The 26,224-nt window shown below is 42.0% G+C and overlaps 1 protein-coding gene across 4 annotated transcripts in view; it reads right to left on the reverse strand.

The window, feature by feature from the left end:
• SOCS6 (suppressor of cytokine signaling 6) overlaps window positions 1-12,774 on the reverse strand; it is a 39,587-nt gene extending 26,813 nt beyond the window's left edge. Inside the window, exons 1-2 of one of the 4 annotated variants that reach the window (XM_047766969.1) lie at window positions 12,562-12,774; window positions 7,432-7,619 (exon numbers count right to left, since the gene is read on the reverse strand). The gene's annotated coding sequence lies outside the window, so the exon portion shown is untranslated. Of the gene's footprint in view, window positions 1-7,431; window positions 7,620-11,772; window positions 12,346-12,561 lie in introns of those variants that run through there. The other 3 variants (XM_047766971.1, XM_047766970.1, XM_047766972.1) reach the window with 3 other exon arrangements.
• Window positions 12,775-26,224: the final 13,450 nt, after the last annotated feature.

Raw genomic sequence — 26,224 nt, forward strand, 5'->3', positions numbered from 1 at the left:
AACCGAAGGAAACAGTACTACACACCCACCAGAGGACAGCACCTGGCTGCAGCAAGAATGTAAAGAAACTGGAACATCCTACATTCCTGGAAGCAACATAAAATGGGTTGGCTTTTAAACAGCATTTTTTCTTTTTTTCTTATTAGAGGAAAAATGATTAAAGTACATGACTATAAATACACAGAACACAAAGATTTATAACAAGGCAGATACATTGCAAACCCCTAGAAATCACTCCTTAGTTTATATAGATTATCTATTTTCTTTTTTCTATAAGTACTTTGTGAAAAGTACTTTCTATAGTACTTGTGTCTTGACTTTTTATTCTTTTTGTGGTGTCTTGAGGAAGTGAAGTTTTGTATTTTATTTTTGTCAAATTTTTAAACCTTCTTTTGATAGGCAGCTTCTACTGTCCTAAGAAATCCTATAAAAAAGTACTACTGAAAGCTTTGCTTTTTTGCATGTAAGTCCTTGGTTAATACTTGGTTAGTACTGATTGATGTGTGTGGTAGGGATTAATTTACATTTTTTTACAGGGATAATCAATTGGCTCAACACATTCACAGAAAATATTGACCCTCGTAAGAATCAAGGAAATACAAATTAGTAGGGATTTTTCACAAGTCAAATCAGTAAAGATTTTCTAAATCATAATATTACTTGAAAATATCTTAATATAGTTGTAAGAAGTCACTTAGCTATATGCAACTCTTAAAAATATTCATACTCTTTGACCCAATAATGCTGTTTTTATAAATCTTGAATATGAAACCAAAGCATAACAATGACCCTTGCATTATCATATGTGATCAAAAAATAAATTGAAATCTTAAAAATAAGAAACATTCTAATTTCCAACATTATGAGAACTTTAACAAAATTCTTGCACATCTACACAATGGAACTTTAGGGAACCACTAAAATTGATATTTATACAGTTATAAATAACATGGGGGAAAGTTCATATTGTTCATTTGTTAAGTGCAAAAACACAGGAAACAAAATCTTATGTAAAATGTGGCCTCAATTATGTATAAAGAATAGGGAGGAAAATCAGACCAGAAAGAAATACAACATGACTGTCAAGTGGATGGCAGCAAACTTTGTAAATATTATTTTCGATACCTTGTTTGCAAAATATTCTATAATAAATACGGAGTGTTTTTATAAGAACAAAGGCTGTAAGACTGTTCTTAAGATACTTTTTAAAAGGGAATGACTGAGTAAATCCATCAGGTTAGAGCAAAATGCAAGGCCTTTTTTGGTTTTCAGACATACCATGACCACCAAACAAAAAAGATAAATCAAGAGATAAGAATACTGCATGACTTTTGTTTTATTAGAGAACCTCCTTCTTCTTCTTCTTTTTTTTTTTTTGTCTTTTTGCCTTTTCTAGGGCCGCTCCTGCGGCACATGGAGTTCCCAGGCTAGGGGTCAAATCAGAGCTGTAGCCACCAGCCTACACCATAGCCACAGCAATGCCAGATCTAAGCCACGTCTGTGACCTACACCACAGCTCATGGCAACGCCGGATCCTTTACCCACTGAGCAAGGCCGGGAATTGAACCCGAAACCTCATGGTTCCTAGTCAGATTCGTTAACCACTGCGCCACAACGGGAACTCCTAGAGAGCCTCCTTCTTCTCAGCCCACCTAAAATAACTTTTTGCAAAAGTGACATTACATTTTATTTGGTGTATATATAGTCTGGACTGAAATATTCGAAGTTTAAATGATGAAAGTAATAACCCTACCAGCTCTTCAATGACCCTCTCTTCCCTCCTTAATCAGCTAATGTTCCACCATTAATCACAGTCATTCGCTGCATATACCCTCAGTTCCCTTCCCCCACTCTCACTCTGAAAAACTCTTGTCAAAACCACAACACAGTTTAAATCAGACTGCCTACGCTGCACCTGCACCCTTACAGAAAATGTGGCTGGGGAAGCACATGACCACCCTGGCTGGTCTCACTTCACAGCCATCACCATGAACCCAGGTAGAGCCAGGATGCCACCTGAAAACCAATCCACCTTCCACTGATCTAGCCATCTCTCACTGTCCCTGCCAACCATGTCACATCCTTCCTCTTACCTCTAACACCACTGCCTCATCTTCAATCCCCACTGATGGCCCAGCCTCCTATTTCCGTGAGAACATTAAGAAGTTCAGAAGAACACTTTCAACTCTCACACCCATCCTTTTCCTATATAGATCCACACACCTTTCTAAAGGGCCCCTCTCCTTACATACCTGATCTCCTTCTCCTACAAGTTCCCTGTACTGGATTGCTCCTAAAAACATAGCTTCTCATATATACAAACATACTTGACTTGACCCAACTTTCTTCACCATGTATGGTCTGTCTTTAACCTCCCTACAGCAAAACACCTTGGAAGAATCATGCATACTTGATTCCCTCCACCTGTTTTCTCATAAACCCATACCAGAGACCTGTTGCAGCACCATTATACACAAACTGCCCTTGGCAAGGTCACTAATCCATCTCAAATCCTGCATCAGCTCTCAGACCAGCTCTTAACGCGCTTCACCAGCAGCATCTGACACAGCTGATCACTCCTCCACTGACCACTCTGCCTCTAATCTCTTAAGGCTGGAGCACCCAATACTCAGATTTTGGTCATTTCTTCTCCATCTACATTCATGTCCCTTGGCAATGTCACTCACTCTCATGCATGAAATAACACTGGTGTGTCATCCACTCCCAAACTTCTCTTTATTTAGCCCAGTTAGAGTCAACTCCCTTCTTAACTTTGCGACTTCACTGTCATGCTAAACATAATCTGTCCAAAACTAAACTCTGGATTTTTCCCATTCCACCCTCAAAGCTGCTCTACTTGCAGACTTCCCCACTTTCACTTATGGCTCCTCCATTCTCCCAACTGCTCAGATCCAAACCTTGAGAAGCATCTGTGACTCCTCTCTTTCTCTCACTCCATATCCAATAGGTCACAAAATCCCAATCCCTATTTTCAAAATATACGCAGAAGCCAATCCCTTTGGGGTCCAATCATCACACTGGGCCAAGATACTGCCCTACCTCATCTGCATCACTGCAACAGCCTCCTAATTTGTTTCCTTGCTTTCTCCTTTGCCACTCCTGGCCCCCAGTCTTTTTCTGACATGCGCGGGTGCTCAGGGAACTGGGCATCAGATGCCAACATTCTGGCTACTGTTACAATCCTGAGAAGTAAAGTCTTTCATCTCTGACCCAGGAGGCTCCCATCTTCTGGAAGCAACCATGAAACTGTTCCTGGCTAACTGAATAGCTCAAGAGCAGGGTAAAGTCTCTAACTCTTCACTCAGTAACTGAAACACAATAAATGTAATAGAATTGCTTTGACTTCTTTTAGAGCCTCTGGATTTTCACACAGTAAGCTCACAGAAAGCAATATGAATATCTGCATGAATACAAAGGTAGATAGAGACATTTAAAGATAATCAAATCAAGAAAATGGACTTAAAAGTTGCAAATAACTTAAAATTAAGAATGAATTTAGGATTACAACAAAATCTCTAATAAATTTTCAAGTGATTCAACTCCCCCTCTGGGCTTAATACAAAAAATGTAGGGTAGGAGTTCCCACTGTGGCTCAGGAGTAATGAATCTGACTAGTACCCATGACAGTTTGATCCCTGGTTTTGCTCAGCGAGTTAAGGATCCGGCGTTGCTGTGCACTGTGGTGCAGGTCAAAGATGCGGCTTGTATCTGGTGTGGCTGTGGTGCAGGCCAACAGCTGCAGCTCCAATTTGACCCCTAGCCTGGGAACTTCCATATATCACAGGCCCAGCCCTAAAATGAAATAAACATTTTTCTCTAATTTTTAAAAAAATAGTCAATTACATATTCAAATGTTTTTGCATAGAACATGAGAATTTTCATTCAATGTGTGTTAAATAAGAGCTTTTAGTTAAAATAATCTTTTCCTCATTTTATATAAGTATACCCAAATAATGAATAGCAGCTTTGGGATACAAAGAAGTAATCCATGTAAGATTTATTAAATGTGTATTAAAGTGAATGTAAACCTCATTTATCAATCATTAGTAATCCCATATGGCAATAATTATTCAAATGAATAACAGAGAATAAAAATCTTATAAAATGGAAAAGGTTATACCCATTGTAAAATAATAACTTCTCAAAACTAATCACTTATTATAGGCTGCCAAACAGGGGATCTCTTGATGCTCTTAAAATGATCTAACTTAAGTGGAGTTCCCATCATGGCTCAGCAGTTAACGAACCCAAGTAACACTCATGAGGACATGGGTTCGATCCCTGGCCTCTTTCAGTGTGTTAAGGATGTGGCGTTGCCATGAGCTGCAGTGTCCGTCACAGCTGCAGCTCAGATCCCAAGTTGCTGTGGCTCTGGTGTAGGCCAGTGGCTACAGCTCCAATTGGACCCCTAGTCTGGGAACCTCCATATGCCATGAGTGCAGCCTTAAAACAAACAAAAAAAGATCTAACTTAAAATAATTCATGCTACTCATTGTAGATCAGTAGGTATTTTATAAATTAAGTTATACATAGTTCAGTGACACAGGTGTCACTTCATGACAGTACTAACTGAAAACACACTGAAAGCCTTTATTTAAAGAAAAATGAGATTTAGGTTTCCCCCAAAGAAAAACCTTTAACATTCACTGCTGCTAGCAAAACAAAAACTATTAAAAAGAACAAAAAACTTGGACTGAGCTTCTGATGAAACATATACTTCTTTATATCCACACACTCACACAAAAACCACAAGGACAATGAAAATTGGAAAGCAAATGACAGCAGATGACAGCAATGTTAACCCTAAAATCTAAGCCTATTGGAAAGGAGGACAACAAAAATAAGACTAAGAAAAAATATCACAAACTTGAAACAAGAGTCAGATGCTATTTATTAAAAAGCAGAGGTAGAATAGTTAGAAGACAAAAATCCCCACAGCTAAGGAGTTCCCATTGTGGCTCAGTGGAAATGAATCTGACTAGTATCCATGAGGATGCAGGTTCAATCCCTGACCTCACTCAGTGGGTTAAGGATCTGGCATTGCCTTGAGCTGAGGTGTAGGTCACAGAAGCGGCTCAGATCTGGCATTGCTGTAGTATAGGCCAATGGCTTACAGCTCTGATTCGACTCCTAGCCTGGGAACCTCCATATGCCATGGTGTGGCCCTAAAGAAAAAAAAAAAAGTCCCCAAAGCCAAAATAAAAATAAATTGAGAAAACCCTCCCCCCAAAAAGATAAACAGACTTAAAATTTTGAGAAAAAATTAAAAAATTAATGTATCAATCCAGGAGGTCCAATATCCTATAAGCAAGAGCTTTAGGGAGTTACTATTGTGGCACAGCCAAAACGAATCTGACTAGTAACCATGAGGTTGCGGATTCAATCCCTTGCTCACTCAGTGGGTTAAGGATCCGGTGTTGCTGTGCGCTGCAGTATAGGTCACAGAGACCGCTCATATCTGGCATTGCTGTGGCTCTGGCATAGGCTGGCGGCCATAGCTCCGATTTAACCCACAGCCTGGGAACTTCCATACGCCGCAAGTGTGGCGCAAAAAAAAAAAAAAAAAAAAAGAAGTGCTTTAGTCATTTAGTCAGGAAAAGAAAAAAATGAAGGGGAAAAAATATAACAGAAAATCTTAAACTTCCCCCAGAAGTGAGGAACATAAGTCTCAGGCTGAAAGGATCCATGGAACACTCAGTACACACAAAGAAGGAAAAAACAACAATCAGGCACATCATGGTCAAATTTTAAAATTTAAGAGATAACAGAAAGATACAATAAAGCTTCCAGAAAGAGAAAAAACTTACATAAAAAGGTTCTTTTCTTTTCTTGGGAAAGAGGTGGCAACTGACACAGTGGCAACACTGAAAGATGGAAGTTAGTGGAACAATGTCCTCTACATTCCAGGAGGAAATCTGCTTTCAATCCCACACACACCTGCAATCAACAACTCTCACAGAGCACTTCCACATCTCTCCGCATCCTCACAAGTTTATGTGACTGGTTCTAGCCAGTGGACCCTGAGCAAAAGCAACATGTGTCACTTCTAGGCCAAGTATTTAAGTGCCAGCTTATGACCTGCCAGCTCTCTTTTGTATCTTCTGGGATAAACCTGAGCCATGATGCGGAGCTGCAGGAAGATTCCCAAGCCCACAGAAGACTTGCTGAGAACAAGAAATAAGCATTTATTTATGCACTCAGATTTCTGAGTTAAACTGCCACTGCAGCATAATCTAGTCTATGCTAACTAAAATAGTAACCTAGAATTCTATACACAGCCAGACTACAAATATTAAGAACACAGACATTTTCTGACATGCAAGGTGTCAAACACATACATACACACACACACACACACATATCTCCTCCATCACCTTGCTAGGAAGTTATAGGAGGATGAGTTCCATCAAATCAAGGAAGTGAATCAAGAAACAGAAAGCAGATAAGCCCACTTAGGAGAGAGGAGAAAATAATCTCTGGGTTGATGGCACAGCTCCTGTTGTTCAGTGTCTGGGACACTGTCCTTGTCATCTACAGCTCTTCCCAAATACCCTCCAAGAGTTAGCTGTTCATCTGTGACATCTTCCAGGAAGACACAAATCCAAACTCCCTGGCTACCAGAAGTAAATAAAAACATCTTGCATCAATGGCAAGAAGAGGTGCATTCTGAAACCTGTTAGCACCATGGTATGTGACTCTGGGCAAATTACATAACCTCTCTTAGACTAAATTTCCTCATCATCTGCTTAAGAATGAAGCTGCTCAACTATCAAAAAGCTCCTTATAATTCTGTAAATGTAAAAAAAAAAAAAACCACTAAGATCCTAATTCAATTCTATGCTTGGTATAAGCTTACATATTCTGACAATCTGTGATATTTGGCAATAATGTTATTCCCTAAATATATGTTTTGTTACTTTAAAAAGCAATGTCAACAGACAGAAATGACTACTGTCAGAGGGATGATGATATTTCCTTTAAAACCAAAACTCAGCTTTAATAACAAACACCTTCATCATTATAAACATCAAAATAAAAGAAAAAATCATACAAAATACCAAGTCTACCAGTAAGAATTCATCCTACTTTTTAAAGTGCATTAAACCTGCTGCTTCCACCATCCAATGTGTTACTGGCATTGCCAGAATAATATCTATCACTACAAGCACAACCATAAGGAGCATCAAATAATAGGTGATCTAGACAACCTGCTGAATATATCTTTTCTAAATAGTTCTAGAGAGTAACACTAAACTCTGAAAATTGTTTTTGAAAGAAATCTTATCTGATAAGCCATATATTCTTCTGCCTTAAGAGATATTTTAAACACAAATGTACACTAAATATAATCTCATGCTGTCACTAAACCACTGTATATACACAAACGCTTCTTCACAAGAATGCATTTACCTGTGGGAAGATTTCAGGACAGCGTGGTGACGCCTTCAGGGTTTACTGATGCTCGGATAACTGATGGTCTCCCAGGCCTTCAGAGATTCAGTCTTTCTTCTTTCCTTCTTCTCTCCTACTCAAGAGTCTGGTCCCAGGAACAATGGGACAGCCACCGCTCCCTAAACATAGTCTCCAAGTGTGATGACCTTTCAATAATTTTAAGAAAACATTTCAGCATGATGCCTGTTAACATTATGACAGCAGGACAAGGCCCTGCAAGGGCCACACACACCTAGACTTCCCCCCCATTGCCCACAGTGACCCAGCCGAATGAACCCACCACTGCTCACACTGCAGCTGTGTGTAACCCCCTCGATTCGAGAAGCAGCTGCACCAGCAAGACTTTCTGCAGACTCCCATCCTCCTTTTTCTATTTCCACTTTTTATGTCTCTTGGGTCTCACACCCTTTCCCCACACAGGGCTTCCTCAACAAGAAAATCCAATTTTTTTTTTTTTTTTTGCTTTTTAGGGCCACGCTCTCAGCATATGGAGGTTCCCAGGCTAGGGGTCTACTAGGAGCTACAGTTGCTGGCCTACGCCACAGCCACAGCAATGCCAGATCTGAGCCATATCTGTGACCCACATCACAGCTCATGGCAACGCCGGATCCTTAACCCAGTGAGCGAGGGCAGGGATCGAACTCACAACCTCATGGTTCAGTCTTACTCGTTTCTGCTAAGCCACGATGGAAACTGTGTAAATCCAAGTCTTATACAAATGTTGCTGACTAACCAGAATTAACCAGAACACTCCTTCTAATGGATCATGGTACATTTTAAACTAATTATTACTGTTAACCCCTGTTATATTCCAGGTACTGATCTCAAACGTTTACATGTGTTACCTCATTTAACTTTCATACCTATTAATACTATTTTACAGATAACACAAATAAGACTTTGAGTTTATTTTAAAAACCTACCTATCACAGTGCTGAAATTCAACCTAGATCCGCAACCCTATGAGAGACTGCCTTTACTGGCAGTAGTTTCAGTCACCCAGGCCTCTGGCTAGTCTAACTCCTGCCTGCTTAACTCTGCCATCAGATAACTGGGGAGGCCAGCAGTTCCAGAGAGCTGGGGTTTTACCTTATTAAGTAAGATGTGTGCCAACATCAAGGGAAATGTGCTTTGGGGCGGTTACTCTCTACACACTCTAGGTAACCATACTTCCAGAAGTGATCAATGCCTGTGAGCTTCATGATCAGTCAGATGGGTATGTGAGTGAGTTCCAACACGCATCACAGCTCCACAAGCAGAGGTAGAGCCTTGGGTGGGGCCATTTGGGCCATGGAGCTGCAAGAACTTTGGTCTTACTGGTGCTATGATTCATTCAGCTGAGCAGATAACCCCAGCAAGAGATAAGTAAGAAGCACAAAAAAACTAATACATGTTTAAGATCTAGGCAAGCACATCTTTGCCTTTAATGTGTAGATTACAATGTAAAAACTACAAGTGTTTTCTGTACACCAGGTCCCTACTCAGTGGTCAGGCTCCATGAGATGTGTTAGGAAGACAAAAGGAGAAAGACCACAGACCATAGCCTCAGCAAGCAACTAGGTAATAAATGATGTAACAGAAACATATGAACTGATACAATGAGATTACGGAAGGAATTATAAGGAAGGGTAGTCGGGGAGGCATCTCTGATACAGTGACCCTGGCAGTAAGACCTGAGAATGAACCAATCACAGGAAGAGACACTCAAGTGTGGTCCACGCAAATGGAACCACCATGTCAAAGGTGAGGAAGCCAGAAGAGGCTTAGAATATGGAGGAACAGAAAGGTTAGAGAATAACTTCGTGCTAAGGCAGAGAGAAGATGAACTGAAGAACCAGGCAGAAGTCTTGTGGTCAATGGTAAAGAGTTTAGATTTCATTTTCAACAAAATATGTATGTGCTCACAGTAACTTCCTCAGATGGATTATTACTCCCACCTTAACCCCATTTAAGGGACATACAATGTGTTCAAGGTCACAAAGCCAATTATGTACACTCTTCCCTTAAAGATCTAACACCTCCAAAACATTCTCCAATGTGAAGGGAGAACTGAAATCTTAAATGACTTTACCTGCTATTTTTGAAACATCCACAAGACCAAGAATCACCCAAAACAAATGTCACAACAAAGTAAAATGTAATGTTTGTATGAATTATCAAAGACGACCCTGAAGTCAGTTTAAGGCAAAATGTGCCTTCAGTGCAAAAGCCCTCCCTACTTACCAGCTAAACCAACAAGCTGTGAGACATAATAAATTAACCACCAAAATACTACTGACAATTTCACTCTCAATAAACTTTAAAACATGCCCCACTGCTGTTTCTCTTTTACTACCCCGGACAACTTTTTCAATCAAAGTAGTCATATAAGAAAGTTTCCCCCTTTACTGACATATACTAATATTATAAAATTTCTCCCCTGCAAAAGGAATAATTTTATAAAAGTACCAGACACCACAGGTGCCATTTCCACAACTGGAAGAGGTTAGGGATGAGGATAGAGAACTGAAATAGACAATTTTCATTTCCCATAAAATATGCAACAAACAGAAAATAGCAAAAGATGATCTTTTTAACTCGAGGTCATTTACCTACCTACCCTTATTAATTACTACACATACACAACCAGCAGTTACATGAGATTATAACTAACTTGTATAAATACTTCAACGTGTGTGTTTCTGTCTATACATCGACCCATTTTGCATGGGTGTATACTTCGAGCGGATAACTGTAACTGCCACAAATTCAGAAACGGGAATAACAGTTCCATTTTTTGGAGTATATTATGACTTTTAAATAGGATCACACAATTACTTCTAAGAGCAAGATAAAAAATATCAGTGACACAAACATTTCCTGAAAACGGACCACATGGAGAAAACTACCAGAGTTTTCTCTGAAGAGTAAAATCACCTAATAAGACAGTCTTAGGATGCATTTCTGCTCCTTAAAAAGAGGGCCAATAAAAGTTCCGATGTGGCTCAGTGGGTTACAAACCCAACTAGTATCCATGAGGATGCGGGTCCACTCCCTGGCCTCACTCAGTGGGTTTAGGATCCGGCATTGCCATGAGCTAAGTGAGCTGCAGTGTAGATCACAGACGCATCTTGGATACTGTTGCTGTATCGGTGGAGTAGGCTGGCAGCTGCAGCTAGGATTAGCCCCGTAGCCCAGGAACCTCCATAGGCCGCAGGTACAGCCCTAAAAAGTAAAAAGAAAAAAAAAAAAGGAAAAAAGGCATATTCAGGACCATGAAATGATCAGGAGTCCAGTCAGTACAGCTGAGTTGCCTCCCAGGTCAAGGCACAGCCCAGGTTGGTTGCAGCCCAGGTCAATGGCACCAAACCCCTATGCTGCCACTCCCTGCAAGGTGTTACAAGGGGAGAGTGCCAGGTGACACTCAGGAGTGTGCCCCTGGGTCCTACAGAGACTATCTTTAAGGCCTGCTCATCTTTCCACTAAAAGAAGGGCAAGGGGCAGTGCAGGTACTTCCCGCCAATCCAGGAGGTAAAGAACAAAAGAAGAAAAAAAGGAAAAATGTTTCAAAAGAGCTGCTGAAGAGAGTCTAAAAAGGGTAAAGGTTCAGGTAAATAATCTGGGTGATCCCACCCAGATCAGTGGAAAGCACTTGCCAAAACCCAGGTGAGTGCTTATAAGAATCCTAGTTAAGTCCAGGGTCAGGTGGGTCAGCCTTCCCAAAGGCAACAAGAAAACATTAGGGGCAAAGTGGGAACCAAAGGCCACATATTCTGTTAGAGCAGAATATGAAACAGTATATCCATGCTAGTGATGCAAGACTGAGAAAGAAGAAAGCACGTAATGTATCACGGGCTAATGTTCAGGTTTTCTCTGTGAAACTTGATAAACAACGCCATTCATGGTTTTAAATAACACTGATTCTCCACAGCACTAAACAGTCCATGTAAAATTCATTCATTAGAGTAAGCGAAATAGATTTCATGTTGTGATAGTTGTTAACCAAAAAAAGTCAAGATAAACGTACACCTCTGTGGGTGCGAACAACTCAGACATTTCATCTTGAAGTGGATGGCAATTTACTTTTGTTTGATTACAAATATATCTTTATTCCAAGGGGCACAGTCCATAAAGAACGTATTTGAGAAACGTTTTGTGTCTCATTCACGTGATAATTGTGATCACTTAGTTCTCCATCACCCACACACAGTAAAGTATCATCATTTTCCCGGGTAGTCGTTTTCAACAAACATTGGCTGAACTGAATTCAACGTTATAGGTTTCACTACCGGAAGCCTGAGTTCCGCCACATAATCCTACCTGGCCCTGAATCCCAAAAAGTGGGGATGGGATGCGACTACATGCTAAGTTGGCTTACAGACGACTGCACACGTTCCAAGTTCTGTGCCAGGATCAGCCACTGACAATTGTCAACAGTTCCGACACAGGATGGGCCACAATGGGGCCCCGAAGTTGCCAACACCTGAAGCAAATTGAAGATTCAGGCCCGTCTCGGCACCGAGGGCGGTTTGACCCTCCCGGAGCCCTACATCCGCGCAAGTCCAGGGGCGCCTCCACGCGCGGAACAGACCCGGATCCCGACCCAAGGCGCCCCCCGGGGGCGGCGGCGCCGACGCGGCCTGGGCCTCCCAGGCCACCCTTCGGCCGCCGAACCGAGGGGTTCCCAGCGCGGCCGACTGTGTGTGGAGCGCGCAGGCCCCGCGCCACCGCCCCAGGCCTCTCCGAGCCCCGGCCTCTCCCCGGAGGGCTGCGGGCAACAAAGGCGGCGGCCCGGGCCCGGCGCGCAGGAGGCCGGGAGGCCGAGGGGTCGGGCCGGCGCCCGGCGGAAGCAGGCCTCGGCCCTGCCCGGCCGGCTCCCCAGCCCGGCTTCCCGGACGCCTATCCCCGCCCGCCCGGCCCCCGCCCGTGGACCCGCCGTGGCGCGCAGGGCCTCGCGCCGACCCGACCCGCGGCCCAGCCCGCGCCGGACCCGCCCCCGCCGGCCTGAGGGGCAGAGGCGCCCTCGAGGCCGCTCCCCCGGGCCCCGAGGATTGGGAGCGAAAAGCCGAGCCCCGACCCAGCCTCCGACTCGGCTCCGCAGACGCTCACCCGGCAGCGGCCCGCTGCGCTCCTCGCCCAGCGCCGGCGCGACTGCCGCGCTCGGCCCTCCTCTCCCGCAACTCCTCCTCCCGCCTCCTTCCTCCTCCTCCTTCTCCAGGAGGGGCGCGCGGCGGCGCCAGCCCGAGCGGGAGCCGGAGCGCAGGAGCGGAGCCGGCCGCTCCGCGCCCACCACTCGGCCCGCGGCGCAGGCGGGCGTCCGCGCGGGGGCTGGCCAGCGGGGGCGGGGGCGCTCGGGGGCGGGGCCGGGGGGCGGGGGCCGGTCCCGCGCCGGAGTCAGAGTCTGGGCATCGTCCGGCTGGTGTCAGTTGAGCCGGCAGCCTTTCTGGTGTCGGTTCTGTCTTTTCAACCTCCCCTCCCCGGTGGTCCAGGCTGACGCAGAAAGGAAAATATTCTGGACCCCCTGGTACCGGCTCTGCCCTTGTCCATGTGGCTGGGAGGCTACCCCAACGCGGCCGAGGTCCGCTCACCTAGCACGGTGACCCCATCTGGTCCCAGCTCGTAGGGAGGGACAGGGACAGCCTGGCATGCACGCATCGATGAGGGGAAGTCTTTCCCCACACCTTTTCTAGCTTAACCGTAAAGTGTGCTTTTTAAGAGAAAACTTATTCCTTGTTTCAGGCCATATGCTTTTCCATTAGTCCTTGTTAGTGGGGTTTTATACAAAAATCTTAGTTGACCGCTGTTTGTGCCACCCAGTTCCAAGGTAGTGTGATGTGAAGTTGTGTGTTGGTAACTTGACTCATTTCTTTGGAAGTTGACTGAGCTGTGTTACTAGCATATAGCAGTAACAACAGATTGGACCTTTGTCAATGAGAAGCCATAGGAAAATTCGCGTCCTCTTCTGATGAAAAATAATTACAGGTAAGTATCACTAAAGTCTAAATTAAGAATTATTGTTCACTTAAAGTTGTATTTCTTGAATAGCAGTGACCTTTTAAAAAGGAAACAAGACTTGGAAAAAATGTTAAAGTTCAATTTATATCTGAATTACACCTCAACAAAGCTATTAGTTTAAAAAAATTTCAAGTAATCTTAATTTTTATAAATGTGGACATACATACAATTCTCATCTAAACACAAAATCTAGATTAACACTTTAAAAATTGGGTTGTCAGTTGATTTAATTGGTATGTATGAATTGTATATATAAAATTGAAGTCATTTGTTATATGTGATTCACCAGTCCTCTGTCATCTTCAATTCTTGCTTGAATTCATTACTAACCCCTTACCTGGTTTAATAGCAACAGGGCAATTCTCAAATATCTAGTAACAGTGAATATTGACTGAAAGAATGGTCAGAGAATTTGGTGATAATAGTAAGTAGTAATTAGAAAAGAAGCCAACTTTTCAACCCACCGCACTTGTTTTAAGCTCCTTCAGAAGGAGAAGACATGGGGTAGACTGGAGTATCGGGGCACTGGTGTCTCCTTATCTAGAGAGAAGGTCAGAGGCTGGGGGCTGTGCAGTAGGGCTGAGGAACACTAAGCTAGCAATGGGCTGAGCTGACTTCCAGGAGACAGGTTCAAGGGCTGGGCTTCTGAGTCCAGCATAGCTGGTCTGGCTTTGACCATTCATATAGTTGTGTGACCTCAACCAATCTTCTTGGTTGTAACTTCAGTTATTTTGAAGAGTGGGAGTTGGGGAGGGGGTTTGATATTTTGATATTAACTATACTAAGTAGTTATAAAGATTGAGTGAGATCACGCACAAAACCATTTAACTCAGTACTTGGTCCATATACTATGACTACGTAATGTATATTTTACAGGCAAGTCATGTAAATTGGGGAGGGTATATTTTATCTGTTTTAACAATAATCTGTTCCCAAGGTCAGTATTATCATCAACTTCACATTACAGATGAGGCTTCTTGTGTATAAACAGTAAATAACTTTCCCAAAGTCACACAGCTACTATAGGGTAGAGCTGGAATTCAGACCTAGGTCTCCCTGAGTCCAAAAATTAGCTTTTGACCGCTAAATTAAAATACAGTGATAACAATATGAATAACACAACAACTTAGTGTAGACATACTAGTGGCTAAATATACCCTTAAAATCTCCATGCCTGATGGATTCCAACACTTCTTGGCTGTGGACAACACTGTCTGATGGATAAATTTGCTCAAATATGGTGATGGGACAGAGGAGCATAGTTCTACCTCTTCCTCCTAAAGTCATTGCTTATAAAGCCAGAAGGACCTTTCTAGATGATCCTCAACATCCTCATTTTATGAAGGAGGAAGCCGACTCTGAGAAATCATATGACTTGCCCAACCGACAGAGTTGAAACTAGCTGAGTCATGACAGGACCTGTCATGTCCCAGCTTCAAGCGTGGTTTGATTTCTAGGATTAAACATCTCCCCTCCTTCCGCAAGAAGAAGAGAGGAGCTTAGACTTGAGACAATTGGATAGAAGCAGCATGGGGATATGGTGGGCAGCTTTCCAACCTCGCCCTATTGCAAGTACCACCTCGGTACTAAAAGCACCCTCTGGGCCCCTAAGAGAAAGCTGCCCAAGTAAGCACGATTCCACACACTCCACATCCCTCTCACCTTCCCACAGCCTTTCTGCTGCCTCCTGCCTTCCTGCCTTAGAGGAGAGATTCCCTACTCATTCAGAGTTCCCTGTTTGGTACTTGTATAGGGTTGAAGAGTGTCCCCTAAAGATTCATGTCCTTCCCAGAACCTCAGAATGGGACCTAGTTTGAATGTGGAGTCTTTGTAGATGTAGTTAAATTGGTATGAGAGCATGCTGGAGTAGCGTGGGCCCCTAATCTGATATGATTTTTGCCCTTTTAAGAGAGGAAGAGACACAGAGACAGGCATGCAGAGGGAGGAGTCAGTAAAGGGAGAACCCCAGGAAGGCAGAGATAGCAGCAGCGATGTGTCTACAAGCCATGGATTTCCAGGACTTCTGCCAACACCTGGAGCTGGAAGAGGCAAGGAAGCATACTCCCCAGCGGCCCTCAGAGAGGGTGTGGCCCTATATACACCCAGCTTTGATACTTCCAGCCTCCAGAACCAGGAGAGGATATATTGCTCTTATGTAAAGCACCCAGTTTGTGGCACTTTGTTGCAGCCATAGGGAACTAATACAGTGGTCCTAGGTCTGCTCCTCCCCACCCATCCCATGTGCCTCTTCTCTGGAATGAAGTCACTGCAGCGTCTTCCCAAATTTCTCCTTATAGAGTTTCCCAATGACTAGTGTCACTGTAGTCCCAGTCTGTCCAGAACAGTACCAGGTTATATCTCTTGTTTTGGCACAAATGTGAAATGTGAATAGTGCCACTTTTCCTCCCAAAGTTGTTCTAGTTCTGAAAATAAATTCTGGGTTCACCCTGCCTTCCCCATAAAGTATTATAGTGACTCAGTTACTTGGCATTCAGAGAGAGAGTTGGACCCAACCCACTTCTCCAGCCTCGCAGCCAGGCCAAACTAGGTTACTCCATCTCCAGACAGTCCCAGCCCTGAGCCTTAATTCATACTATCCCCTCTGCCTAGGATATTCTTCCATCTCACCCCCCTGCCACCACCCTTTGATTATTTCTATAGATTGAAAATCTTATCAATTAGGCTTCAGATCTACCCCAACAGAAGTGTTGTCATTCCATCTAGAAACTTCACCTTGGGTTCAACCTCTTTTACAGTATACATCATACTCTACCCTGAATTGCAGCAATTCTTCTCTCTCCTCCTTTGCATGTAGATAGTTTGTTTTATTCATCTTTGTATTATGCTACTAGTACTTTAAATGAAGGTTTTTCATACAATAAGGGCTCAAGAAATGTTTAATGAATAAATATGAGTATCTTGTTCCTCCCTCCATCTATTTGAAAATAGCCTGGTGATAAATGGGCTTTCAAAACCCTTTTAAAGATCCATTTCCGGATATAGGGGTGCCTAGTTTGTCCTTTGAGAAGTTACAAATAACCTGCTTTCCAAAGTATAATTACGTGGACAAAAAAGAAATGTTGCCTGCCCCTTCAGTCTACAATGCATGTTGCCTGCCATCAAGCCATCAAGCACTGAATAGCCCTGACGATGAAGGGAATTCAAGATGAAAGAAAACAAGATACTGCCCCTAGATAGTTAAGATGCCTATCAAAGGAATAATTTCAATGAGCCCAGACTCTTGCATCTTCCTGTACTTAGAAGGCACTAAAATCATTTCCTTGGTATGTCTGAGGTTTTTGGTGTGATTAGCAATAATCTTTTGATGTTTGGCTACATGTCCTCCCCCCAAATTCATTTATCTTCTGGTTCCTCCCTAAACTCTTTGTAAGAGTTTCTCAGAGTTGCAAGAGAGGATGTATCCCAGGCTATGGTCCTCAGTAAAGCCACCGAGTAAAACATAATTCTCAACTTTTAGGTTGTGCAGTTTTTTTCAGTCGACTATCATTAAGAGAAAATGTCTGGGCTGTTCCAAACAGCAGTTGGATTCTGCTTGCTGGGAACATGCTGAAGGCAAAGGAGTAATGCCCACCTCCTCCGAGAACAATGGGCTCTGAGGGTTTTTAAGACCCAGCAGAAAGTATGTGGGTGCCTTTTATTTGCTCAGAAAGGTAGCACTTCAGCAAAATACCATTACTACATGCTAAGAGCCCTTGCAGGCTCAACTTCTTATTATTCTTTCTTCAGATCAAAAATTCCTATTTGAAGGCAATTAAAATGCCTCACTCTTGCTTGCCCTCTCCACTTCCAGGATACAGAGCTCCTCCGACTTCTTAGGAGTCTCTCACTGTGTAAGTTAACTCTATTGATTTAGTACCAAAAAATGTAGCCAATAGCCTTTATTATGAGGAGTCAATGGCACATATTTGCCTCTTCTGAAACCCTAGGAGGTAGGTTCTATAGTAGAGAATAACATGATAGACCCCAGCCCTATTAGCCCAACAATGGAAGGAGGGATTGGAATTCTTCCCTACAACAAGCAGAGAGCCAGAACTCCTATGACCAAGCTCAGTGCAGTCTTGAAGTACCATCACTACTTCCCCTCCCTATGAGACTGCTAGCTGGGCAGAATATCATTTCTTAAAGAACCCTTCTCTGTGGCAATGTAACTCACTGAATTTGAAAGCTAGAAATCCAAAAGAGGGTCAGCATTTTACGGAAAAGTAAAACTGCCTGTGTTTGTGATTCTATGGCATCAGGAAGACATGGCAATCTGTAAAAAAAAAAGAGAAAAAAAATGCTCTACCTTCTGTGGCATAGATTGAAATTCTATATTAGAGCTTTGTTCCTTTAGATTGGAATCATTCAACTACAAATATCTCCCTAGAAGCAACAGTACTTTTGATATCATCACTTGTTTATTACCCTGTGACCTATATATTTGTTACATTGTTATTCAATTGTTGCATCATTTTTAATTTATTATATTCATGTTTCTCCATTCATGTATGTGACCCCATTCCAAGAGTTTATTTTTTATTTATTTATTTTTGTCTTTTGTCTTTTTGGGGTCACACCTGCTGCGTATGGAGGATCCCAGGCTAGGGGTCGAATTGGAGCTGTATGTAACTGCCAGCCTACACCAGAGCCACAGCAATGTGGGATCTGAGCCAAGTCTGCGAGCTATACCACAGCTCACAACAATGCCAGATCCTTAACCCATGGAGCAAGTCCAGGGATCGAACCCACATCTTCATGAGTCCTAGTTATGTTTATTAACAACTGAGCCACAACGGGAACTCCCCCCAAGAGTTTATTTGTAACTTAGATTATAAATTGGATTTACAATTCAGTGTTTCTAAGGAAAAATATGTTATGGATGGTCATTAGATTCCCAGATTAGCTCCTCTACCCAACAAAAAAACTTATAATACAACTAAATTATACAGCTGGAATGAATGTTAACCTTTCTAGTGATCCAATATGGTATATATCATGTGAAAGTTATTCTAGAGTATGAGTGGCAGGCTCTTGAGGAATGAGTAACAGTTGGGAATCAAAGTTTCTTTTATTTTTCTTTTCAGGGCCACACCTGTAGCATATAGAAGTCCCCAGGCTAGGGATCGAATCAGAGCTGCAGCTGCCACCCTACACCACAGTCATAGCAATACAAGATCCAAGCCACATCTGTGACCTACACCTCAGCTTGTGGTAACACCAGATCCTTAATCCACTGATTGAGGCCAGGGATCGAACCCTCATCCTCATGGACACTATATCAGGTTCTTAACCCGCTGATCCACAACAGGAACTCCAGAAGTTTCACTCAGAACCACTAATGTATCAGGCTTCAGCGCCCAGGAGGAAGAGTTTCACAGGGCTTGGAGGGTATTGGAGGCTCAGATGAGTAAACTGCATAGACTCAGGGCTGGCTACCAATCTTGGGAGGGAAGCTAAAGCAAGGGTCATGAAAGAGTCAAACTTAAAAAGGAAATTTTCCCATTGGAGCCCCCATTATAAGTCCTGTGTTAAGTACTATTGTGGAGTGACTTGTATCCCCCCAAAGAGATGCTGAAGTCCTAACCCCATACCTGGGAGTGTGACTTTATTTGGAAGTGGGATCTTTGCAGATGTAATCAACTTAAAATTGCCCTAGGCTAGAGTGAGCCTTAATCCACTGACTGACCTTTATAAGGGAAAATTTTGGACAAAGACACACAAGAATGCCATGTGGAGAGGGAGGCAGAGATTGGAACACTGCAGCTGCAAGCAAGGAAATGTCAAGAATTGCTAACCATCATCAGAAGCTGGAAGAGGCAAGGAGGGGTTCTCATCAGAAGACTTCAGAGGAAGCATGCTCCTGCCAACTCCTTGATTTCAGACTTCTAGTCTCCAGAACTGTGAGATAACATTTTGTTGTTTTAAGCCACCCAGTTGGTAGTATTTTGCTGCAGCAGAACCAGGAAATCAGTATAGGTAATTTACAATGTTATATCAGTAGGTAGAAGCCCAAACCTGTAACCTGGGAAGATGCATGGAGCCAGACTGCACTTCAATTCAGTCTGTGCACAGCAGGCATTCTTTGAGCATTTATGTTCTCTGACATATACTCCATTTCAGGCATGGTTCTTGTGTAGTGGCTAAGGGATTGAACAGGGCACATGAGGCGCCTGTCCTTAGAGATTTTAATTTACTGAGATCCCTGCTGAGTCGCCAGGTTAAGGATCTGGTGTTGTCACTGCTGAGGCTTGGGTTCAATCCCTGGTGAAGGAACTTCCACATGCCCGAGGCATGGCCAAAAAAAAAAAAGAGAGAGAGAGAGATTAATTTAACCTATCTATAGAACAAACTCATAGAGAACAGACTGTGCTTGCCAAGGGGGAGGAGGAGGGAGTGAGATGGACTGGGAGTTTGGGGTTAGTAGAGGTAAACTGTTGTATTTGGAATGGATAAGCAATGAGCTCCTGCTGCATAGCACAGGGAACTATATCCAATCACTTGAGATGGAATATGATAGAAGATAAAATGAGAAAAATTATATATATATATATGTATATATATATATAAGTAAGTCACTTTGCTGTACAGCAGAAATTGACAGAACATTGTAACTCAACTATAATAAAATTTTTATAAAAGATATTAGATTTAAAAAAATTAATTTAGTGGCAATGGAAGAGAGAAGAGGGAGACGGGGAAAGTTAACACTAAATAATTAAGCAAATGAACCAAAAAGTTTAGAGTACAAATGTACTACTAAGGAAATAAAAGGAAGATGGGGAAATAGTAACTGGTTGGTGACAATTACATCAGTTGATCCAGAAAGGGTTCTCTGATGAAGCCACCTTTGTTCTGGATCTTGAAGGATGCAGATGAGACAACTTTGCAAAGATCTAAGTAGGGAAACATTCTAGGAAGCTCTCTGAGGTGTGACAGAATGTGGCATATTTGAGGAGAAAAGAAAATTGTTATGGTGGAATATGGTGAAAAGTAATGGGTAGACTGGAGATGAAGTCACCTTCGGGGCAGGGGCCAAATCCTTTCAGGCCTTATAGGTAAGGAGTTTTAGTTTGATTCTAAGAGTAAGGGGAAGTAACAAGTATTTTAATTGGGTGACAATGCAGACTAGTTTACATTTTTAAAAGATCTTTCTTGTTGCCTGAATGGAGAAGGGATTTTAGACAAGGTTGGAAGAAAGGAGAAGAGTTGGTGGCCCAGAGCCCAAGTGAGATGTGGTAGCAGTTTGGACTAGGACAGAGGTTGTGGAAGTAAAGGGAATGAAATTGGTTGAATGTGAGTTTAACAGGTGAGTACTAGTTGAAGAGCAAGATGAAGGAGTTTCGTTGGTTATAAAGTGCCACCGGAAGTTCTTTGACACTCCTTCTCTACGGCCCCTCCCCTTGAATCTGGACTAATGAGCCACGGGTGACTCACTTTAAACCAAGACACTAGAGCCTTCATAAGAGAATGAGGACTTGAAGAAATGGTTAAACCCGAGTGTTTTCCTTTGGAAAACTTAGTGGGATATGGTGGATGTGTGAGGGATGGACTGAGAGTTTGGGACTGGCTTATGAACACTGTGGTAAATGGAATGATTGGCTAATGGGGACTTTCTGTATAGTACAGACAACTCTACCCAATATTCTGTAATAATCTCTGTGGGAAAAGAATCTGAGAGAGAATGAATAAGCATATATGTATGACTGAATCACTTTGCTGTACCCCAGAAATTATCACAACATTGTAAATCAACTAATCAACTATACTTCAATAAACCTTTAAAAAAATTAGATATAAAAAAACCAAAAAGCCTGAGTGTTTTCATGCTAGGTGTGATGAGTAGTGGAAAGTTGTGGAAAGATATGATGGGACAAAGAGTTTGAGTTAAGCATAGTAAATTGGGGGACACTTAGGAAGGTGTTTGTTCAGACCCCTCTCTGTGTCCCTTTGTCTTTGGAGATAAAGCTGCTCCTTTTCCCTGGGTAGAGGGAGGGCACCTATGACCTGCTTTGGAGGTAGGTTAGAAAGTCTTTTCTAGGTTTCACGACCTACTTCTGGAGAAGGTCAGAATTCCTTCCTGTACCTGCCACCTCTCAAATTCCTTCAGCTTGAAATATTCAATATGTCCAGGTGCCAAGTCTTCGGATAGTATATCCTGAATTTTGTAAATAAAAACCTAATTCCTTATCAAATCTTTTAGTTTTCCACTGTTATTTTTCAGAGGCTATTAATCCAAAGTGTAGGAGAGGAAAAACTTCTCTTCTAACCTCTTGAAATCTTTTCTGGAGTGCTGCAAATTAAACTGACAAAAGACAGATTAACAGCTGAAAAGGCATGTAATTTTTAAATTGATGTTAATATTTTTAAGTGTACAGCTACTTCACAGAAAAGAAGTGAAAATCCAAAGAATTTCCACAGTTTCACTTGGGGGGTTATGTACAGTTTAAGCAAGGGTGATAAGTTGTAGAAAAGTGATTAGGCAAATGAAATGGGTTTGGGCTCTAAGGACAGTAAGTTTTGTTTTAGAGACTCATCTCAGAGCCTCTCTGAGCTTCCTGGAGAGAACACCTTAAAAATGGATAGGAAATGTATGCCTTACTTTTAGAGAGAAAGGAGAGGGGCAGAGAACTCTTCCTGTGACTGCTGTTTCTCAATTGCCTTCAGCTCAAAATAATCAATGAGTCAAAATGGCAGAGTTTGGGGTGGTATGTATTGATCCCCTTCAAACATCAAAAACTGCTGAATTGGCGACAATTATTTTAGGGTAGTTGTCTTAGAATTTACTATTCAGATACATTCTTGAGAAGGAAACGAGTCACAGATTACAAAATACCTTAAATGTGCTAAAAGTCAGACTTGTCTCATGAAAGAAAAACTACTGTAAGTGGCAGAACTTGGAATCCTGCAGTGTTCTATCACTTAGTGAGCAACCCAAAACAAAAATATAGAATGTCAATAGTGATCTATAAGGATACCAATGATTATTAAAGCATTTAGACTCAGTGTAGTTTATATTAAACTAGTTTTCTCTTTTCAATGAACAGCAGACATATTTAAAACATGTGAGATTTGTGCCAGGGCATGAAAAAATACTGGTTGTTCCAATATCTTGTCACATAACAATAATGACATACCTGGAATTGGTAGGCATACATTTTCTATCCTGAGTCACACCTCAGCAATGGCTGGCCAAAGGACCTGGGATCAAAAGCAACCTCTTTAAAAAAAAAAAAAGGAGTTCCCGTCGTGGCACAGTGGTTGGCGAATCCGACTAGGAACCATGAGGTTGCGGGTTCGGTTCCTGGCCTTGCTCAGTGGGTTAACGATCTGGCGTTGCCATGAGCTGTGGTGTAGGTTGCAGACGTGCCTCGGATCCTGTGTTGCTGTGGCTCTGGTGTAGGCTGACGGCTACAGCTCCAATTAGACCCCTAGCCTGGGAACCTCCATATGCTGCCGGAGCGGCCCAAAGAAATAGCAAAAAGACAAAAAAAAACCAACCAAACAAACAAAAAACACCCTCTTTGAAACAACAGCCTGCCATACAAGTGTTTCCAGTGACTGGCTTTCCTAACAGGATCTGTTTTAATGTCCTCTTGGCCTTGAGTTTTGGCAGAGGTTGGGAACAATAGGTGCTAATACCCTGACATTAAATGCTAATCTATGCCAGACATGCAAAGGAGTGGCCCCAGAACCTGTTTAGCCTGAATTAGCTAACCGACCTAGCTTCAGGGTATAGAAGAGAGGAGACTGAGTGTCCCATCTGTCTGTCTGTCTGTCCTCCACTGAAGGAGAGAAGGAGTTGTTTCCTCCCCATTTTAAGCCAAGAAATGGAAAGCTCCAAGGAAACCAAGGTGTTTGACTTGTGGAATCCGCACTGTTGAGGCCCTGCTGGCAGAGTCCCATGGGAAAGCGCTGAGGAATAGAACCTGACCAGCGCCGCCCTGACCCAGCAGTGGGAAGAAGAGACAGGCCCACAATACCCCTCTACCCCCACCTGTGTGACAGGATAAGGCCATCCGTGGGCTTAGCGGACTTGTAGATGTGAGCTGGAACCAGGAAACTGACAAAGGACTTCTTTCTGTCCTAAGGGGTGTTAAAGAAAAAAGTACTCTGACAATTGTTTTAAAACAGAAAGGAAGGGGAATTCCCATTGTGGTTCAGTGGGTTAGGAATCTACTAGTATCCATGAGGATGCAGCCTCATACAGTGGGTTAAGGATCTGGCATTGCTGTGAACTGCCCAGAGGTACTATTTTATTGTATTTTTTCCAGAATTTTAAATAAATTTTATTTTCTAGAGAAGAAAATACTGATTATTTAAAAAAATTTTTCCTTGTTTCTTTTCTTCTTCTCCTCCTCCTTCTTTTTTCTTGTTTTGGCTATGTCCACAGCACGTGGAAATTCCCAGGCCAGGGACTGAACCCATGCCACTGCAGTGACAACACAATATCTTTAACCTGCTGTACCACAAGGAAACTCCTACTGAATATTTTTAAACATCAATCTGTTGCATGTTTTTGAACTTATTCAGAATGTGATAATGATTGAATATTTTGTAGTAAAGGTTCTTCTGTGCTATTCATTAAAATTTTTTTGTGGAGGGAAGATGTTTCTTTTACCCTGATTTACCTTCCTTCTTCATTAATATTAACCTGGATTATAGAATTTAATTAGTAATAGACTGGATGTTTAATTTAAATGACCTAATGAAGTATTAACATTTTAAGAAAATAATATTCAAGATCCACTGTGAGGGTTCAAAGTATATAAACTGCTTAATTTCTTAACCCTGTGTTCTCATAAAAAGAAACAACATACACTGACCTCATTCTTGTTCTAATCTCTCTCCCTCGATTTTCTCTTTACTCTTCATGTCCAGATTATCCCCTTGCCACACTCATGGTAACCATATTTTGTAAGGAAGAAGTGATGCAACAATTACATGAAAAAAAGGGAAGTGGGCAAGCCAGTTTTCAAGGCTGTCTCATTGCTAAACTTTTGATCAGGAGGGGCTGGGAATAACTGGAAAGTAGAGTTAATGTTTAGCTGTATAATAATAATGATCACAACAAGGTAAATACTAAGTCAGCCACCTATCCACGTCTTTCCTCTCTTCCTTTCTTATTCCTTGGTAGTTGTCACAGAAGACTATGACTTCTAATGAGACCCAGAAGTAGAAAAGGCCATGCACTAGCTTAAGAAATGCACTTGGCAAAAACTCTTCATTACCTAAGGAATACTTATATACTTGCTAGTGAGTCCTAGCAAGAAATACTTATTTGAATATTACATTTCATTAGCCTTCAGTGTGTACCTTATTATAGCAGTAAACCAGCATCTATCAAAACCAGTGAATAATTTTGACTGAGCTCTTCGGAAGTAGTTTCCTCACAGCTTCTCCCTTTAAAATATTGCTGAGTGTGTGTAAACTCAGGAAAAATCTGGTACCTTCAGGGCTTAACCTGAAAAGAGAAAGCAACAGAAGACCTGGAGAGCTATTAAGGAAACATCAGTGTGATTCAGACTTCCTTCTGTCATGGACTATTTTCAGGTTCAGTTTTGTTTGAAAACAACTCTCTGGGGATGGCCAGGCAAACAATAGCTGTCCAGCTACCAGTGGACTTGCTGGAGCCCTGACAGGTCACCACCACAGACTGTCTTTCAACTCAGTCTCTGCTAAGCTCTGAGAGGCAGTGGGATACACATTTTATCCCCAACAGATGGCTGGAGTGTTTTTAAGTCTTTATTTCTGGCTAGTGCAGAGAAATAGGCTTAACGTTTAGACAGGTTGAGGGTAGGCCAGTGACACATGGAATAGTTGAGGAAGCAGACAAGGATAAGTGGGAATAGGAGATTCTCCCTACTTTGGCCCACAGGTTGTTCCTGAGCCTTCCTGAGGTATGGGCCAAAATAACCCCTTCACAATTTTACCTCTGCTCTGTCACACCAACAAGCAACACAAGTCCCCTGGTTCAAAGCCATGTTTTAACATGCCAAACGCTTTTACCCTTAAACACTTGTAGGGCAACACAAAACTCAGACATTTTTCTGTGAGATCAAATAATTTCTCTTCATATTTTCTAAACATAGTTTCTGCTCCTTGTTGATTGTACACTTTGGTGTACTTTCTTATTTTGAAAGGGGAGAAGAGAATCCAGTAATAAATTTAAGAAAGATCAAGGAAGGTTTAAATAACAGCTAATTTTCAGGAATACTCGGATTAAATATTTTATCATGAATGGTGCCCATTTACAATGACTCATTGCTTCAAAATATTTTGGTTGAATTTTAATTTTGTTTAATTTTGAATCAGTGAATAGAACCCAAAAGGCATTTTCCTCTCCAATCTTATTTACCTATTAGTCTCCTACATTAGAGGATTTTAAGTCAATTACCTGATACATATTTATCTTTCTCTCTCTCTCTTAATTCCATCTGTAATTCAAGACTGTTGCAAGAATGAAGTATTTCCCAAGTAGTTACTCCAAGAGAGGAAAGGAAATTTTCAAATTATTTTACAGTAATTCATACTGTATAAGGCAAGATCAGAGCTTTCCTGTTAGTTGTTTTAACTACCTAAAAATCAAAGAATGATAGGAAAAATGTTGACAGTTCCTTTCAGTTTATTAATCAGTGGAAACAGACATGTTGAGATTGAAATTCAGTACAAATTAAATTGATACCAATAGCTCAGCTATGAGAAACTCAGGAAGGCTGTAGAATGTTGCATGGGATCATCTATTTTTAGTGTTTCTAAA

Source organism: Phacochoerus africanus, chromosome 2 (genome assembly GCF_016906955.1).
Source record: "Phacochoerus africanus isolate WHEZ1 chromosome 2, ROS_Pafr_v1, whole genome shotgun sequence".
In the NCBI taxonomy this organism is placed as follows: Eukaryota; Metazoa; Chordata; class Mammalia; order Artiodactyla; family Suidae; genus Phacochoerus; species Phacochoerus africanus.